This window comes from Podarcis bocagei (assembly GCF_964188305.1).
Source record: "Podarcis bocagei genome assembly, chromosome: 15".
In the NCBI taxonomy this organism is placed as follows: Eukaryota; Metazoa; Chordata; class Lepidosauria; order Squamata; family Lacertidae; genus Podarcis; species Podarcis bocagei.
Genome location: NC_138141.1, coordinates 36,114,660 through 36,134,936, shown reverse-complemented (window position 1 = coordinate 36,134,936; position 20,277 = coordinate 36,114,660). Strand labels below are relative to the sequence as shown.

At 45.8% G+C, this 20,277-nt stretch overlaps 1 protein-coding gene and 1 long non-coding RNA gene across 11 annotated transcripts in view; one reads left to right on the top strand and one right to left on the bottom strand.

Moving 5' to 3' along the window:
* The window catches only part of LOC308574911, a 33,461-nt gene extending 22,212 nt beyond the window's left edge, over nucleotides 1–11,249 (top strand). The window contains exons 2-4 of the long non-coding RNA XR_014002619.1: nucleotides 1,676–1,851; nucleotides 4,013–4,156; nucleotides 10,740–11,249. This is a non-coding gene — a long non-coding RNA (uncharacterized lncRNA). The remainder of the gene's footprint in view (nucleotides 1–1,675; nucleotides 1,852–4,012; nucleotides 4,157–10,739) is intronic.
* AUTS2 (activator of transcription and developmental regulator AUTS2) overlaps nucleotides 1–20,277 on the bottom strand; it is a 712,323-nt gene that overhangs the window by 242,622 nt on the left and 449,424 nt on the right. The window lies entirely within an intron of this gene.

Below are 20,277 nucleotides of genomic sequence, written 5' to 3'. Positions count from 1 at the left end.
GAAGTTTGCAGCTGCCAGCTCTCCCCTGCCTGACTAACATCTAAGCCTCTCTGTTCCTGGCTGCTTTCTGAAGTTGGCTGCAAAACCTTTGCTTGGAGCTGGCTCATTTCTGACACAAAGGTTTATTTGCCCCATGTTGGCATAGGGTAGACACATGCTGAGCCAGTCAGTGTAGTGTGCAGGTAGCCCTGGACTTCTAAGGGCATCTCAGACGTGTTATTGCTCCATTTCGGGTGACTGAATGCCACTTGTCCCTCTCTTACATAATGGGTGTTGGCTTATATTATGGATGTATGCTCTGTATTATTTTATTAACACGGCTTCTGGCTATAACAATAAACTTCTGAACTAGAACTATTTGTCCCATGTCAGGGATGGAAATAAATCCCGGGAATAAGATCAGTACAGTGGTACCTCAGGTTAAGTTCTTAATTCGTTCTGGAGGTCCGTTCTTAACCTGAAACTGTTCTTAACCTGAAGTACCACTTTAGCTAATGGGGCCTCCTGCTGCTGCCACACCGCCACAGCGTGATTTCTGTTCTCATCCTGAAGCAAAGTTCTTAACCCAAGGTAATATTTCTGGGTTAGCGGAGTCTGTAACCTGAAGCGTATGTAACCTGAGGTACCACTGTATTTGCTGCTGCTGTTGCCTTCAGTCCGCAAATGAGAAGTAACTGATTACTCCCCCACTCCTATTTGCATTGTGTTTCCTCTGTATTGAAATTAATGGGGTGAAATAATGTAAAGGCAACATAACTTACACAATTAATTATGTGAATTACTTAATTTTGCTGCAGTGGACAGTGAGGTGAAGAACGCCATTTTGGGCGCGGGGCGCGGAGGGTTCCCTCCCAGGTGCGGGATAGCCACTCGGGTGCATGGAGCGGAGTGCGCACCCTGTAGCCGGGGGCAGAATGAGCACCCACGGGGCAGATTGAGCTGCCAATGGCAGACACTCAGCATGCCACCCACCCGTGACTCCCAAGCCTCCCCCAGCTGTCAAAACAAAGGGGGAAGGGGGGAATGCTTCCGGCAAAGTGGCGCAGCTCCCCCCTTCCCCCGATGGCTCAGGGTAGGCTTGGAAGTCACGGTCGGGCAGCACACCAAATGTCACCCCCTCAGTAAAGACACCTGGGGCAGACCACCGCCACCGCACCCCCTTCCTCCACCCCAATCCTTGGTAATGTGTTCTTGTGTGTAAGACTTGATATGAGAAGTGCATAGTGTTACCACAAACAGACACACACAAACAGATCAACAGTTGGTTTCAGAAACAAATGGCATGTGTACCATATTGACCTGAATGCAGACTGTGGTTTTCTCCTCGAAACTGGCTTATAAGAAACCTATGTGCGGTCTTTATTTGGGGACAGCCTATATTTGGGTAATATGGTATGTTAGCTTTCATTTCCTCCTCCCATTTAGGGGTTCACACAATCCCCAAACAACTGAAGTGCCATATGCGACTTGTAAAACAGGGTTCCATTTACTCAAACATGTTCACACTCTCAAGTATTTTGTCTGCTTTTCATCCTTTGAGATATTTTGCCTCCTGCAGAAACCTCTCTGTTTTCTTTTTACAGGTAAATTAGAATAATATTCTTCTCATAATGTGTTTTCAGTATTATCTTTTTAGATGCAAAAATGAGACAACTCTCTGCACGTATTTCTATAGTTAGAGAGAGAGAAGAAACACAGTCTCCAGGAGGCAGGAGTGGTTTAGACCAGGAAGGCTATATGTAAAGAGGAATCACATCTTCAGTGTCTCAGACAAAGACCAGAGTAGGGACAGAGTTACAGCAGGATCTATGCCATCCAGAATCAAACAACACAGAATAGTTATTCTTTGCGGTAGGAAAATTTAACATGTCCCTGTTGTGCTCAGAGTGCCACACTACCCACTACCCAAAATGACACACTACCCACTAAAGATAAGTGAAACTGTCAATTTCATTTTCTTTTTTTTCTTGTTTAGTTCTCCACATTTCAACATCAGTTTGCATTATTTTAAAAAAATCCTTTTGAAATTTCATCAGCATTTGAGTGTGAATTTCTCTGAATATAAACATTTTAGTAGGCTATGGTTGCCATATTTCAAAAAGTGAAAATACAGACTGTTGAGCTTTTTGTTTTGTTTTTGTTCCCCAAAATTGTTGAGCTTTCTTCCCGAAATCTCAAAGGGAAAAAAATGAGTTGTTGAGCTATTTTTCATGAAATTTGCCAAAATCTACACTACTGACATGGACTGCCATACGTCTGGATTTTCCTGGACATCTCAGGGATTTCTGCCTGGGTGCTGTATACAAAGACTGAATACAGGCTATGCCTGGAAAATTCTGGTTTGCAGATTTGACCTTTTTTGGGGGGGGGGCAAAATGTGATATAATGCATTTTTGAAAGGGGTGGGAGTCAAGGGAGGAGAAGGGATAATAAATTATCCAAGTGCAGGAACTAAAACCAGGATTTGCCCCTCTTAAGTCTTGAATCTTTGAGCGGAGGTGCAAATGCAGTGGAGCCAAATAAGTGGGCAGGAGAGAAATTGTAATAGTCAAAGGCCCAACTGGTCTATCATTCTCTTTCCCACAACCCCAAGGAGATGCCCACAAGTGGGACCTGTATGCAACAGTCCTCTCCTGCTATTGTCTTCCAGTAATTGATATTCAAAGATCTGTTGCCTCTGATCCTGGAAGCATTTGTTTTATTTATTTATTTACTTACGGTAATTTATTTAATTTAATTTATATACCACCTCTATCTTCCAAGGAGCTCAAGGTGGTGTACATGGTTCTCCTCCTCCTCACTGCATCTCCACCCAGACCCTGTGAGGTAGGTTAGGCTAAGAGATCGTGACTGGCCCAAAGTCACCCAGAGACCTTCGGGGCTGAGTGGGGATTCAAACCTCGCTCAGTTTGGGTCCATTTGGAGTGAACTGGGGCTGTCAACTAGAGGATGGTCTAGTGGTAGGTGAGGAGAATGAGATGCATCTCCTTTCCTTATCCCAACTGCATGTTTAAAACTCTGGTTAAACATTCCACTCACCCAGTCTGGAGGTGAGTGGAAGGAAAGACATGTCTTCTTCTCTTATCCCTTCCAACCCCATGATTTTGCAAGGCTTGGTTTGGGGCTTGGATCCACGTCAAGCTTGCCCCAGATTACCCCAGGTCAGATCAGGCCCTGAGTATGATTTAAATTTGTGCATGTGTGTGTTAGGTAAAGGTAAAGGGACCCCTGACCATTAGGTCCAGTCGCAGATGACTGGGGTTGCGGCACTCATTTCGCTTTATTGGCCGAGGAGGCCGGCATACAGTTTCTGGGTCATGTGGCCAGCATGACTAAGCCGCTTCTGGTGAACTAGAGAAGTGCACAGAAACGCCGTTTGCCTTCCCGCTGGAGCGGTACCTATTTATCTACTTGCACTCTGACGTGCTTTCGAACTGCTAGGTTGGCAGGAGCAGGGACCGAGCAACGGGAACTCACCCCGTCACGGGGATTCGAACCACCGACCTTCTGATTGGCAAGCCCTAGGATCTGTGGTTTAACCCACAGCACCACCTGTGTCCCAATGCATGTGTGTGTTATGTCCTTCCATGTGTCTGTTCTGAATTTAGTGGTACTGGATGACACACTGGGGTGATAGATAAAAATGGATGCACGTAACGGGTTAAAATAACACACAGGCCCTTCTGCTTTTTTCTCCCACCCCAACCGTGTTGTGATCCGTAAGAAATCACCCTGAACATTTGCTTCTTTCTTCTCTGCCTGTGAAGCCAATTGCTTTGATTGCAGCGATACGAGATTGCCGGGATGACTTGCCCTTGCTTGCGAAGCAAATGGAACATGCTAATAGAACTTATCACATTACCCGATGCAGAAGTGCCATAGCTCATTACTTTAAGATAAAGGGATATCATTGCGGACGGGAAGCAGGATTGACTTTCGGAGGCCCGACTTGATGATGATTTAATCAACTGCTCTCTTTCACTTCTCATCTCTGCGCCTGTCGGTTTCGCAGGTGCCGTTAAATGAGACACTCAGAAAGGGAGCGCAGGGAGAGAAATTGCTGTCATTACTTCTCAAGAAAGAAAGTATGCAAATCCTCGACAGACAGATTGCGTTCATAATGGGCCCAGTAAAATACAAGGAGCACGCTTGACAGGTGAGGGCAAGTTATTTGTACGTCCTTAAAGGGAAGCAACTGTCCTCATTTAGAAATTGTGCTTGAGAAGGTGGGGGGAGAGGGAAATGGTAGGTGAAAACCAGGCATTGCAGATCAGAAGCTGGGAAGGGAGTCCTCTAATGCCAGGGTGGGGAAATCTCAGGCCCAGGGGCCAAATGCAGCCCTCCAGACCTCTTCATCTGGCCTCCATTGGTCCTGCTTCACCCCCAAGTGCTTTTATCCAGCGATAACGTGTCCCAGAATGCCTTGAGTGTGTGTAGAAAAAAAGCCCACCCTCCAAAGATAAAGTTAGCATCTGCCGATCTGTCCATTTTTGCCTCTGAACCTTGCTCAGACTCCTAGCATGTGGACCCCAGAAGCTTGTCCAGAAGGAAATGCGGCCCTCAAGCTTAACAAAAAGCACTCCTCCTCCTCTACTACAACACCATGGTGTAGCAAGCATTACTGCTTGCTAATCACCCTCCTTTTATGCATTCCGGCCAACAATGAAAGTGGGAGATTTTTTGTCACAGCTCTTGCAAGGAGACTGTTGTGATATAGGATGCATCAACAGAGGAATAGTGTCCAGATCAAGGGTAGTAATAGGATCACTCGATTCTGCCTTGGTCAGACCACGCCTGGAATACTGTGTCCAATTCTGGGCACCACAATTTAATAAAGATGTTGACAAGCTGGATAATCAAGGGCCTGGGAACCAAGCCTTATGAGGAACGGTTGAAGGAGTTGGGGATGTTTAGCCTGGAAAAGAGGAGACAGAAAAGAGATGTGATTTTGTTGTTGTTTGGTCATTTAGTCGTGTCTGACTCTTTGTGATCTCATGAACCAGAGCACTCCTGTCTTCCACTGCCTCCCGCAGTTTGGTCAAACTCATGCTGGTAGCTTCGAGAACACTGTCCAACCATCTTGTCCTCTGTCATCCCCTTCTCCTTGTCCCCTCCATCTTTCCCAACATCAGGGTCTTTTCCAGGGAGTCTTCTCTTCTCATGAGGTGGCCAAAGTATTGGAGCCTCAGCTTCAGGATCTGTCCTTCCAGTGAGCACTTACGGCTGATTTCCTTAAGAATGGAGAGGTTTGATCTTCTTGCAGTCCATGGGACTCTCAAGAGTCTCCTCCAGCACCATAATTCAAAAGCATCAATTCTTCGGCAATCAGCTTTCTTTATGGTCCAGCCATCTTCAAACATCTAAAGGGTTGTCACATGGAAGATGGAGCAAACTTGTTTTCTCCTGCTCTGGAAAGTAGGACTCGAACCATTGGCTTCAAGTTACAAGAAAGGAGATTCTGACTAAACATACGGAAAAACTTTTTGACAGTAAGAGCTGTTCAACAGTGGAACAGTCTCCCTCCTTGGAGGTTTCAAAGCAGAGGTTTGAAGGCCATCTATCATGGATGCTTTATCTGAGATTCCTGCATTGTAGGGGGTTGGACTAGATGACTCTTGGATCTCTTCCAAGATTCGAATATATATATATATATATATATATATATATATATATATATATATATATATATTTGCTTTCGTAGATTTTCACGGGTACAGGAATGCAGGTTTTGGTGTCTTCGGGTATCTTCCCGTGTAAGAGTTGGGGTGTCTAGGCGACGTTTCGACGAGGTCTCACTCGTCATCTTCAGGCTGGTGCTTTCGGCTTCTTGTTACTAGAACAGAGCAGGATCTCAGTGTTTGAGTTCCTATAAATACTGTTGAGGGGGTGTGGTGTATAGCCTCCAACGTTCTGGGCAGAGAGGAAGTTCCCAGGTTATTGTGCCTTTTCTTCTTTTGTTCATTAATTACTTGAGGGATATCTTGAGTGATTTCTTGAGTGATATTCTGAGTACCACTTAGGGGGGTCATTAGGTGTGGATTAGTTGCTAAAGCTTTCGTGTCTTGACCTCTTGAGCTTGTAAAGAGTTTTTCTGAGAAGATGGCTGTACTGCACTTAGTTGTGCTCTGGCTTGGCTTCGTGTATAGGGGCGAGCTGTGGTTTTGTGCCCTGTGCCAGCCAGATCTGTGTTGGGATTGCAGGGGGGTGCAGCATCCGGAGGTGCCACTATGGTTTGTCTACTGGATGGTGTCTGTAATTTATCTGTGGAGAGGGTCTGGGTTTGGGTCTGGTGTGGTTGATTGGAGATGGCGTTCTGTGTGCCTCTGGTTCTGGTGTCGGTTTTTGTGGGGAGGGCTAATTTCCAGATGTCTGGCAGGCGGGACGTGTCGTCACGCTTGTTCATGTTGTGAGGGTGTTTCTCTATCTCGATGGCTTCCATGATTATTCTCTTGTGGTGATGTTCCATGTTAAAGAGCAATTTGGAATCTGCAAAATTAATTTCGTGTCCTGTTTCTTTCATGTGTTGGTAAAGAGAGGAAGTTTTTTCTTCTTTTTTGACGGCATTCTTGTGTTCTGCGATACGTGCATTTATTCGTCTGTTTGTTTGTCCAATGTACGTGGCCGGGCAGACTTTGCAGGGTATTTCATAGACCCCTTGGTTTTCTAACTGGATTTTATCTTTTGGGTTTCTGAGGATATTGGCTATTTTTTGGTTGGTGCAAAAGGCTGTTTTGATATTGTGTTTATGGAGGATTTTGCTAATTTTATCTGTAGTGCCCTTGATATAAGGAAGGAGGGCCATGCCATTGTTTTCTTCTGTGTCTTGGTTTTTGGGGGGTGTTTCTTTTTGGATTAGCTTCGTAACCCTGTTTTGCTGGTATCCGTTGGCGATTAACACATTTGAGAGATTCTGTAACTCAGTTGTCAAGTGGTCTTTGTCAGCCAGGCGTTTGGTTCTGGAGATGAGAGTCTTGGCTCTCTGCAGGTTTTGGTGTCTTCGGGTGTCTTCCCGTGTAAGAGTTGGGGTGTCTAGGCGACGTTTCGACGAGGTCTCACTCGTCATCTTCAGGCTGGTGCTTTCGGCTTCTTGTTACTGGAACAGAGCAGGATCTCAGTGTTTGAGTTCCTATAAATACTGTTGAGGGGGTGTGGTGTATAGCCTCCAACGTTCTGGGCAGAGAGGAAGTTCCCAGGTTAGTGTGTCTTTTCTTCTTTTGTTCATTAATTACTTGAGGGATATCTTGAGTGATTTCTTGAGTGATATTCTGAGTACCACTTAGGAGGGTCATTAGGTGTGGATTAGTTGCTAAAGCTTTCGTGTCTTGACCTCTTGAGCTTGTGAAGAGTTTTTTCTGAGAAGATGGCTGTACTGCACTTAGTTGTGCTCTGGCTTGGCTTCGTGTATAGGGGCGAGCTGTGGTTTTGTGCCCTGTGCCAGCCAGATCTGTGTAGGGATTGCAGGGGGGTGCAGCATCCGGAGGTGCCACTATGGTTTGGCTACTGGATGGTGTCTGTAATTTATCTGTGGAGAGGGTCTGGGTTTGGGTCTGGTGTGGTTGATTGGAGATGGCGTTCTGTGTGCCTCTGGTTCTGGTGTCGGTTTTTGTGGGGAGGGCTATTTTCCAGATGTCTGGCAGGCGGGACGTATCGTCACGCTTGTTCATGTTGTGAGGGTGTTTCTCTATCTCGATGGCTTCCATGATTATTCTCTTGTGGTGGTGTTCCATGTTAAAGAGCAATTTGGAATCTGAAAAATTAATTTCGTGTCCTGTTTCTTTCATGTGTTGGTAAAGAGAGGAAGTTTTTTCTTCTTTTTTGACGGCATTCTTGTGTTCTGCGATACGTGCATTTATTCGTCTGTTTGTTTGTCCAATGTACGTGGCTGGGCAGACTTTGCAAGGTATTTCATAGACCCCTTGGTTTTCTAACTGGATTTTATCTTTGGGGTTTCTGAGGATATTGGCTATTTTTTGGTTGGTGCAAAAGGCTGTTTTGATATTGTGTTTATGGAGGATTTTGCTAATTTTATCTGTAGTGCCCTTGATATAAGGAAGGAGGGCCATGCCATTGTTTTCTTCTGTGTCTTGGTTTTTGGGGGGTGTTTCTTTTTGGATTAGCTTCGTAACCCTGTTTTGCTGGTATCCGTTGGCGATTAACACATTTGAAAGATTCTGTAACTCAGTTGTCAAGTGGTCTTTGTCAGCCAGGCGTTTGGTTCTGGAGATGAGAGTCTTGGCTACGGAGTTTATTTGTGCAGGGTGGTGGTGTGATTGTGCATGTAAGTAGCGGTTGGTGTGTGTTTTTTTCCGGTAGATAGTGTGTCCTAGGGAGCCATCAGGTTTTTTGTAGATTAGGACGTCAAGGAAGGGAAGTTGGTTGTTGGCTTCTATTTCCATAGTGAATTGTATTTTGGGGTGTAGGCTGTTGAGATGTGTGAGGAAGCTATCTAGTTTTTTCTTCCCGTGTGGCCAAATTACAAAGGTGTCGTCAACATACCTGAGCCAAAGTTTGGGTTTGTGTTCTGACTTGTCTAAAGCATTGGTTTCAAAGTGTTCCATGTACAGATTTGCGATGACCGGTGAGAGGGGTGATCCCATAGGTGCTCCTTCTATCTGTTTGTATCTTTGTCCATTGTGGATGAAGTCCTAACCAACACGTAAAGACACACTAACCTGGGAACTTCCTCTCTGCCCAGAACGTTGGAGGCTATACACCACACCCCCTCAACAGTATTTATAGGAACTCAAACACTGAGATCCTGCTCTGTTCCAGTAACAAGAAGCCGAAAGCACCAGCCTGAAGATGACGAGTGAGACCTCGTCGAAACGTCGCCTAGACACCCCAACTCTTACACGGGAAGACACCCGAAGACACCAAAACCTGCATTCCTGTACCCGTGAAAATCTACGAAAGCAAATATATATATATATATATATATATATATATATATATATATATATATATATGCATAAAATAAGTTCACATCCACATTTTAGTGTGAATCTGGTCTAATAAACATAGTTTATGGAGAACTGAACTTAGTATTGGGAAAATGAGAAGGGGAGGGGAACCAATATTGACAGAATCATCCATCCTTATTCAACAGAGACAAGTCCAAGCAAACTAGGGACCGTCTCTGGTCAATACAAATAGCTGGAACATATGCAAGAGCCACATATATTTTGCATTTAGGTATCAAAGGATGCATGAATCCAGAACCTCTTTGAAATACAGCACACACACTTGCTCATTCACTCTGTGGCAGCGGCAGCGGGTGGGGTGGGGGGGGAGAAAGGGAGAGATGTCAACCTGGCAATTGGTTTGTATGCATACTGCCTGTTTACATCTGTTAGATTTACAGTAATCCTTGCTTTCCCCGAGGTCTTGCATGGACAATTTAAATTATAAATCATCCCAAGAAGATAAAAGCTGCCATAAATAATAAAGAGTAAAATAGATCACATCTATGCCAGTAATGAATTATAAACCAGGAAGAAAGAGTGGGGGGAGGGAGGGAGAAAGGGAAATACATTTTATAAGATAGGGCTAGATGGAAGAGTTGTTTCCCTGTGTTATTACAATGAGACTGAGACAAATTTAATGGAAATGTGAAACCTGTCGGATATGGATGCCTAACATTCCATCCATGCCTATTCATATATCACTTTAGCTCAGTTATATGCTGGATGTTGCCGGACTACAACTCCCAGAATCCCTGGCCATTGGCTGTGCTGACTGCAGCTGATGGGATCTGGAGTCTAACAACATTTGGAAGACCACAGATGGATTAAACCACATCCCTGGTTTAAAAATGCCCAAGCTGTAAAGTACTATAGTTTTTGAAGGAAACCCCCACCCCAAAGAAGAATGCACTCCCTCGGGTTTCTATTGGGTTGTGTTCACCTAAGATCTACTCAAGAAAGACCCATCGAAATTAATGAACCTATGTTAGTCGTGTCTATTAACTTCAATGCAACTACTTTGCATAGGACCAGCATTGGCTACAACCCACTGAGAAGGCCTAGCCCCATGGTTCTTATCTGGGAGACAGGTGCAGTTGGAAGGGACAAAGGAATCGCAGAATCATAGAGCTGTAGAGCTGAAAGAGACCCTGAGGATCTTCTAGTCATCATCTTGGTCACCCTCCTCTGCACATGTTCCAGCTTGTCAGTAGCATTCTTAAACTGTGGTGCCCAGAACTGGACACAGGACCTCAGGTGTGACCATGTCTGAATAGGGTGGCACTATTACTTCCCTAGATTTGGACACTATACTTCTGTTGTTGCAGCCTAAAATAGCATTAGTGTTTTGTTTTTTTATTTTAGGTTTTGTTTTGTTTTGTTTTGTTTTGTTTTGCTGCTGCTGCTTCACACTGTTGACTCCTGTTAAGCTTGTGGTCTACTAATATCCCTAGATCCTTTTCACATGTACCACTGGCAAACCATGTGTTCCCCATCCTATATTTGTGCATCTGATTATTCCTGCCTAGGTGCAAAATCTTACATCTGTCTCTACTGAAATTTGTGGTGTTCATTCAAGTCCAGATCTCCAACCTGTTAAGGTCATTTTGAATCCTGACTCTGTCTTCTGAGGTATTAACTACCTTTGCCAGTTTTGTGTCATCTGAAAATCTGATGGGCATCCCCACAATCCCTTCATCCAAGTCATTTATAAATCTGTTGAACAACACCAGGAACAGGACAGAACCCTGTGGCACCTTGCTTGCCACTTTTTTCCAGGACGATGAAGAACCATTGATGAGCACTATTTGGTTTTAACCAGTCAACCAGCTACAAACCACCTATCTCAAATCACTGAAATGCACCACTCCTACTGGTGGGGAAGGGAAAACACTCCAATTCCTGGATTTAAAACCTGAAACTCCCCTTGTCAAATCTTAATTTTTGGAGGACTGGATTTGAAGGTAAAACAGAGGAACAAGAAGACGACAGAATAGGGAAAATAATGATACCTGCCCTTTCTGAAATCTACAACACCCCTCTAAATTCAAGCTATATGTTTGCCTGTTGCAGCATGCAATAGCAACACACAATATTCTCCCCTTATGATCATCCACAGGCTTCAGCATGCCTATGAGAAAATGGCAAAAGACCCACATGAACTCCCTATCTACATGGGGTTTACAGCCATTCCTGCTAGACACAGCCTCTGGAAATGTAACCTCATGACGCCAATGCAATAAGATTCAGAATCTGTACTGTACTGAATAAATCCTGCTGAAAGCCAAACACATTGACCCAATAATAATAATAATAATAGTAATAATAATAATTTACTTATACCCTGCTCATCTGGCTGGGTTTCCCCAGCCACTCTGGGCAGCTTCCATTAAAAATACATTAAAACATCAGTCATTAAAACTTCCCTAAACAGGGCTGCCTTCAGATGTCTTCTAAATGTCAGATAGTTGTTTATTTCTTTGACATCTGATGGGAGGGCGTTCCACAGGGCAGGCACCACTACCGAGATGGCCCTCTACCTGGTTCCCTGTAACCTCACATCTCACAGTGAGGGAACCACCAGAAGCCCTTGGCGCTGGATCTCAGTGTTCTGGTTGAACGATGGAGGTGGAGACGCTCCTTCAGGTATATTGGGCCAAGACCATTTAGGACTTTAAAGGTCAGCACCAACACTTTGAATTCTGCTCGGAAACGTACTGGGAGCCAGTGTAGGTCTTTCAAGACCGGTGTTATGTGGTATTGGCGTCTGCATGCATACATACAACTGACCGTGAAATGAAGGAAAACCACCCCACTTGCGGCGGCAGCATTTGCTTATCTACATTGGGAACAAGTGTTTGAGTGTAGATCTACATCAGGAATGGGTGTTGGGGGGAATCAAATCATGCCAGGCAAGTACAAACCTCAGGAGACTCCAGAGGGCTATTTCCTCCCTATGGGTGGGAGCAAAGGAGCCAACTCCTAGGGACCTAGTTCCCTTTGCCCTCTCCAATAAAATATTTCACATGGCGGCCCAATAAAAGTTGATGGACATTGCCATTAAAAATGGTATGCATGTTCCATATCTTGTGACCAATTATGCATGGAGGGGCTTACTTGCCCCCCCCCATTTTATTCAAGTTGGAACCCCAGGGTGGGAGGCAAGCAGCAGCATCTCCTCTTCGCCAGGAGTCCACCATACAGGCAGCATGGTGGGGGCCTGCTGAGATGGAGGCAGATTCAGCCTTCAAGGAGCAGACCACAGCTGTTGTTGCCACCGCAGCTAAGGCAGTATGTGATGCGTTCCTTGGAGGCCAGATCTGCAGCCCTTGTGTATTCTGCTCCCTGAGGTGGTCACCTCACCTGGAACTTACCATAACTCAATTCCGGCACCTCTCAGAAGGGTGCCATTACCATTTTCAGAGAATAAGGGAGGCATTCATGGTGAGTTCTGGTGCCAATTTTCTAGAAAAATAGCACTGGGAATGTTGGAGGGCATGTGACTCCCTCTATGAGCCTTTTTGACTTGCGGTACGTACTGTTATGTGTTCAGTGGTCTGTGTTTGCCTGAGCTTGAGTCTGGACTAAGGATTCTGAGCCCATGTTCTAATTCAATACATGATATCCAACAGAACATTTCAGGATTTGGGCCTCTGCCATTGGCCCTTAAACTCTGAGTCATGATTCTCAGCTTGGAAGTTTAGACAGCCAATCATGTTGGGAGTGGGAGTGGCCCAGGCCTTCAGAAATGTATATAAGCAGTTGCTTTGCCCCTGTTGTCCAGGTCTCTTAGTTCAATAAAGGTTCTTGCTGTTATCACTGTGTCTTGCCTCACGGCAACCCACCTACACTTCACATATGTTCTAAACAAACAAAATAATAACAATAATCTATCTTGGTCCATGGGAGCTTCCTTGGTTTCTAAGTTCTCCCTCCTTGAGAATTTTAACGCAGCCTGGCGATTGGAACCCTTCACCAGATGCATTTGTACGCCTGCTACAAATTCCAACCACGGCGCTATCCGCGTTTCTGGTCTGATACAGAAATGCAGTGCCGCTTTAAAAGAAGCAGCAGCACGAGAATCAGCACGCAGAGATGCTCAGAGACCTGAAGGAGTTAAAGCCTGCAAAACAACCGGCGGTCCCAGGACATCTTGAAGGATGGCTGCCACCGCCGCCACAGTCAGACATGACAGAGCCAATTTGACAGGCTGCCATCAAGGGCCTTCCTAAGAAGCCTCGCGCCCTGATGGTTTCCTGATGTGAACAGCCACATTGCAAAATGGCTTTCCTCTCCTGCTGCCTTTGCCTCCATCTGCTGCTGGGCCCCGGCACCGGCGGCCGCCTGCCTGTCACAGCATGCATTAAAATTAGCCGGGGAGGAGGCACTCCGTCGTGCTAATTACATTTTAATCATTGGAAATGTGTTGGCAAATCAAGCTTCGATTGCCATCTCGGAGCCTGCACTCCTCCAGCAGAGCGCAGGGCCTGCCTGCATTAGCCGAGGCCTGCTGGGCCTAGTTCATTCGCACAAGATAGAAGAGGAGGCCTCGCGGCGCACCGCTGAGAATGCTTTGGCACATTATTAGAAAGCCACAAGGCATGTTTCAAATCATCGCTGTGTGAGATCTGCTCATTCTCACATCCCTGGGTAGCCCCGGCAACTGGCTGCACGCTTTCGCTGCAGCCTTTGAATGCCGTCGTTTACCTCCCAAAATGGTTGCCGTGTGAGTGGTAGCATAAAATAAAACAACAACAACAATGGCGTTTAGTGGGAGGAACAGTATGCTCCAAGTGTTCCCATCGACAACGGACAGTGCCTGTTTTCCAGTCCCTCCCCCTTTGTTCCAATTTTGGCATTTTACAGAGGATGCTTTATTAAGACAGATTTGTGGGAGACAAGGATCTTGGTGGGTTCTAGTTGTGATGGTTATATATCATTTCCAGGATCAGAGGTGGCCCGATTCTGAATTTCAGCCCCTGAGGATCAAAAGCAGGAGAGTGCCTGTCGTCCTGCTTGCAGGCTTTTCATCAGCAACTGCTTAGCCACTAGAGAAACAGAATGGAGAACTAGACAGGCCTTTGACCCGATAACAATAATGGTTTCCCCAGCTACTTACAGCATATATAAAAAATAATAAAATATCAGACAATTCCCGCTACAGGGCTTACTTCAGATGTCTTCTGAAAGTTGTGCAGTTCTTTATCTCCTTGACATCTGAAGGGAGGGCATTTCACAGGGCGGGTGCCACCACTGAGAAGGCCCTCTGCCTGGTTTCTTGTAACTTTTCTTCTTGCAGTGAGGGAACCAAAAGAAGTCCCTCAGATGAGGACCTCAAGTGTTTGGGCTGAACGATGGGGGTGGAGACATTCCTTCATGTATACTGGGCCAAGGCTGATCCAATTTGGCTCTTCTTATGTGTGGTTAGAGTGCCAGAGTAGGCCTTGGGAGACCAGACAGGGCCTGCCTGCCTGCCCATGAGGCAAGGTGAGGCGACTGCCTCAAGTGGCGGAAGTCCACAAGGCGGCAACTCTGTGGGTTCCCCATCACCTCTGCCTCTGCTATCAGCAAAGTGCTGCCACCAGCAGCACATGGTTTGGGTGAAATCCCACTGCAATCTCATGAAATCTCAAGTTCTTGTGATATTTTGGCAAGATCTTGGCACTGCCATTGGTGCTTTATGGGTGCCACCATGCAATGCAAGTAAGGGAGGCTTCAGTCGTGGTTAGGCAGTGTGGCATCTTCCCGTTTTGCCTCACGCGGCGAAATGGAACATGCCGCCCCTGAGACCAGGGTTCGAATCCCTAGTCTGCTGTGAAGAATACAGGACTACTTTGGGTGAGCTACTGCCTCTCAGGCTAATCTACCTCACAGGGGTGATGTGGGGATTAAATGGAGAGGAGAACTGTCCGTGCCATTTTGAGAAAAAGGCGGGATATGAATGCAAGAACAAAATGGGAGTTGCTAGAGTTGTCATTTAAAACAGGGTGATTAACAAGATGATAAAATGTTATCCTAAGCACAGAACATCTCCGGTGCTGTTGCTGCTGATCCCGCCAATGGTGGTTCATGGCAGGGAGTAGCTAGAAAGCTCAGGCTCGATGTCCTGGGGCTGCCCTAAGAGGCAGCCAAGATGGTCTCTGGCCTCCTCAGCAGCCTAAGCTTCTGTAGCTGAAGTCCATTAGGGCCCCACCCTCCCAGGCCAGGAAGAAAAAGGCCTGCAAGGCAGGGAACAGGTCTTCTAGGTCTTTATCTGAGTCGGAGAAGAATTTTTTAGGTTTGCAAAGCCCACACCTTATTTGAGGCAGGGTTTTATGATCCCTTGATGTTTGCTTCCATGTTTGGCCTTGGTGAAAAGAGGGAAAGAAAGGAAGAAATAGGGAAGGGCTGTAGTTCTGCATCTGATTTGCATGCAGAAGGTCCCAAGTTCCATTTCCAGTACCTCCAGGTATGGCTGGGAAGATCTCCTTACTGAAACCCATGAGAGCCACTGCCAATCAGAGCAGACGATGCTGAGCTAGATAGACCAATAGTCCCTCTTGGTGTAAGTCAGCTTCCTAGTCAATTAGTCTGCCTGTCCTTCTCCTTCCTTCTCCTTCAGAACACCTGAATACACTGGCTTGGCTTCCACCAGCAAACAGCCTTCATTGTTCATCATATCATTTTTAGCATTGTGCAGAGCAGGATAGGCGAAAGATGAAGCCTGCTGAACCTTTCATTAGGCTTGAGATACTTTATCTGAAGCCTTTGCAAAGCTGCCGAGAAGTGCCATAAGGTGCCTGGAATACTAGCCAAGAGAAAACCTTCAGGGCCACACACACTACTGTTTCCAAAGCTGTTCTTTCATCTGACGTGCCAGTCGAAATTACTTCTGCAAGATGGTCAAACACAACCCGGGTGGGGTTTTGAATATATCTGATTGCTACTGGCATACTGTGTGTGTGTGTGTGTGTGTGTGTGTGTGTGTGTGTACACATATACTAACCTAGACAAAAGCAGATTACACTTTATTGCAAGAACAGCCAGTTCTTATCTTATGCATACTGCACCATTTCCAAGCGGCATGTTTAAACAAGGTAATTACAGATAGCACCAATGACCATAGATGTGGGGTAAAGGATGCTTTTGAAATCCTTATTTTAATGTCTCCAAAGATTTTGGAATTCCAGATTACCCGGACTTTTTCTGAAGGGAAACTACAGCTTTCAGAATATTTCAATGCTCCGGTGTTGTTGTTGTTGTTGTTGTTGTTGTTGTAATGGTCATCGTCTAACAGTTGTCTATGACTCAGCTTTGAAAACAGCCCAGTTCAGGTGTTCAGAGAAATGATCACAGGAGGATCATAAGAGATAGGCGGGCTCTCCTTTTCCGGAGATATTGAAGCTGAGGATGGGCAGACCTATGTCAGGGATGCTGTAGTTGATTCCTGCATTGCCGAACCTGCATTGAGTAGGGAGCTTGACTAGACCATGGGCTCCCAAACTGTGGTCCTTGTCATGAAGTAGTGATCCTGTGAGCAAGTATCGCTGGGTGGGACCTCCCAGGCAGGTGGTAATAATTAGTCCCCAAATTGGGGACTTGTGATGGGGCTGACTGGTTGCCAGCACTCCCCAGCCCCCTATAAATCTTCAAGTTACCCTGCTGGGGGCGGGAGAGAAGAGGCCATGTATAAGACTTGCTGTTTGATGTTCCGTAGCTGGTGCCAGAGAAGAAGCCAATTAAGGCTGGTAACCTGTTCAGTGCCTGCATGTGATTAGTAGATTGGAGGGAGGACTTGGGAAAGCGACCCCCTCCTTGACAGTCCTTCAACCACCAGTGGACGCCAAGCTTTGCTCAAATGGTCCATGGCATGTCTGTAAGGAACAGTGGGAGCAGCGACAGTGAACAGCAAGTACAATGGCTACTGGTTTGTTCTAAGAACTTGGCAGTCCACCCACAAAGTGAGCAAGTATGGCTGGTAGTGTCAGGTATGGGAGGCACTTCAAAGGAGTGGGGAGAGGGTTGGGGGCACAACAGACAGAGTAAGAGACAGTGAATAAAGATACACGCACACGCACACACACACGCGCACACACACGCACACACACACACACACACACACATATATATATGAAGCCATGAAGATACAGTGACAAATCATGTGGTATCTAGCAAAGCACATTACATTTGCTACAACAGGCAAGGCATGAAATGATGTGCCAAAACCGTCAACAATTTTCAAGTGGTCCAGGTCTATGAGAGGCCACACATGCCCAGATGCACCACCCCAAACATCCCTGTCGGCTGCACCACAACCTTACAATTCAGTGTGGGAAGGGAGATTCTTTGTGAATGGGCTTAGATGGATGTACAAAGAATCCACCTCCAGATACTTAGTCTCACTGCAAGATTGAGAGTGAAGTCGTCAGAAGTGTTTGGGGCAGGGTGAGTCGGACATTCTTTGGATGACTAGCTAGGGCTCATTGCATAACTCCAGCATCCCTGGCCATTGGCTATGCTGAGAGGGATTAATGGGAATTGTGGTCTGAAACATGTGGAGGGCACCACATTGACTATCCTTGGGATAGAAAAAGCTAAAGGGACCCCTGGACCGTTAGGTCCAGTTGTGGATGACTCTGGGGTTGCGGTGCTCATCTCGCTTTATTGACCGAGGGAGCCGGCGTACAGTTTCCGGGTCATGCAGCCAGCATGAGTAAGCCACTTCTGGTGAACTACAGCAGTGCTTGGAAGCACCGTTTACCTTCCTGCCAGAGTGGTACCTACTTTTCTACTTGCACTTTGATGTGCTTTCGAATGGCTAGGTTGACAGTAGCAGGGACCAAGCAACGGGAGCTCACCTCGTCACAGGGATTTGAACTGCTGACCTTCTGATCGGCAAGCCCTAGGTTCTGTGGTTTAGACCACAGCGCCACCCGCATCCTTGGGATAATATATGTCAAATAAAAGATGCAGTGAACAGATGCTTTATTTATTGGCCCAGATGAATGCAACCCTATAATATGCACTCAGTCCTAAGTCCTACTGATTTCAAGGGGGCTTACTCACAGTTAAGTGGGTATAAAATGGTAACACTGTATATTTTTAGCACATCATGCAGCTGTATCATTGCTTTCATATTTTCACTTCTGCACTAAGCAGCATGTTTCAAATTTGCCACCATATCCATTTGGAACTCGCTACATTTTTAATTTTCCATTCCTCCACCTCTCCAAACTTTGATGTACATGGCCAGTTTGCTTTCCGGTGGTATCATTCAGGGGTGAGTTGATTCGCAAGCACTCAGCTTTCTATTTTAATCTTGTGGTCTCACTCCTTTGACTGTTTTGATGGCAGAGAATAAGATGTTAGCAGCTTTTAAGTAAGGAAATATCTACCTATGATTCTATCTGCCTATCTATCTGTCTACCTACCAACCTATCATACCCCCTTCGGTTAAGAAAAATGACAGCTAAGGGGACACATGGGGAAGGGTCAAAACTCAGTAGTGAAGTACGCACTTTGACTGCAGGAGGTCTCTCCCAGCCACACCTGGTGAAGCAGGGAATTGAAGCTGGGGTTCCCTGAATACAAAGCAGATGCACAACCAGTGAGCATCCCCCCCTCTCCGAACACGTCCCCACTCTCCGAACAGAGGCAACTGCTGAGATTTAAAATGGGATTGGACAAATTCATGGAAGAGGAGGTCTAAATGCAATTTCCATGCTCAGAGGAAAGATGTTGTTAGCCACACTGAGTGCCGTTTTATAATGGAAGTGCGGGATATAAATTACCGTAGTAAATATGCCTCTTAGTTCCAGCTGCTGGGGAGCGACAGTGGAAGAGAGAAATTGAACTCATCCCCTGCTTGTGGGCTTCCCAGAGGCATTTAGTTGGCTACGAGTTGGAGCTGTAGTCTGAGCCAGCAGGGCTCTTTATTATGTTCAGCAAAATCCAATCTAGTAGCACTCCAATTCAGGATAGCAGCGATCCAAGACAATGGCATACCAGTGCCTAGTCTCATCAGAAACTGTGTGAAATCCCAGCCAAGCAGACCGAGAATTCAGACATGGGTGTTTTGACTCTGTAGTAGGCACATAAGAAGGCATCATTTTCCATTCCAGCCCTTATTTGTCACATTGCAGCAGTGTTTCCGTTCTGCTGCGGTTCATCTTCTGCCAAAAAAAATACATTATTCATCTCTGCGGTGTTGAAATTACATAATTTACGTTATTCACAAGAATTACATTATCATTACATTATTCTACCCCATTGGTTTTGTTGCAAAGGAAACAGTGTTCGGGTAATCAATTGTGTATCATTTGCAGACAGAAAGTATCAACAGCAAATACCAATCACTTTCCGTGGATTGTGGCCATATGGGATGAACAAGCAAACATCAACAATGTCCATTTCCATTGGAATTCTCTGACATCCTTACTCTGAAGTGCTGCAAGAGTTAATGAATCTAACAGGGGGCTGTGGGGAGGGGGAGAGAGAGACCAAAGTTTTCTTCAAAACAAATCATCAAGCAAAGATTCCTCTTCTCAACAGATGTAAAGGCAGTGCCCAAAGTAGAAGCTGGCAGAAACAGATGGTGCCGAAGGGCAACTTTCTCTTCCAGCGCTCTTGGGGACCAGGCTAGGCGAGATGGGGAGGTGTGGAGGGGGCTGTGTTTTCCATCAGCAGGTGGGGGGGGGAGAAAGAAAGATCTATTTGTCACACCAGCTCCAACTGGGTTCTCAGCACAAAAGTTAATATCTGAAACCAATGAGGCATTACTGCCCTGTGATTTCAGCCAAACAGTGGAAAAATACTCTGATGAGCAGTGTGAATACCGGGTTCTTGTTTTCAGCAGGGGTGGTGGAAGGAGAGCCACATGGCAAACGATTCTTTCTTTGTGAATGCACGGAGCTTTTGAATCCCCTTTTCAAACATGGGGAGTGGGGGAGAGGAAGGGAATATGAGCCACGCTGAAGAAACGTGTTTCATCGTCTCGAACCATCAGGGAGGAGTGCTTTTTTAAAAGAGAGAGCAAGGAGTCTGATTCTTTCTGCAGTTCTCCACAGAATAACATCAGTAAGTAACCTTATAAAAGGAGCATCTCTGCTATGCTCTCGGAAACACAGACACACAAGTCAACACTGGCAATAAATCCCCCTGGCTACCATAGCTTTTCCAATTGCCAATCTGTGTGCCACATTAAGGATCATTTTTATGAGCACTTCTTCAGCTTCCAAGGTTCCACCTTCATAAATGGTTAAAAAAATATATCCCCATTTATCTTTTTTTGTGCCAAGGAATCAAGGTCAATAAACCATGCTGGCACTCCTCCCTTCCT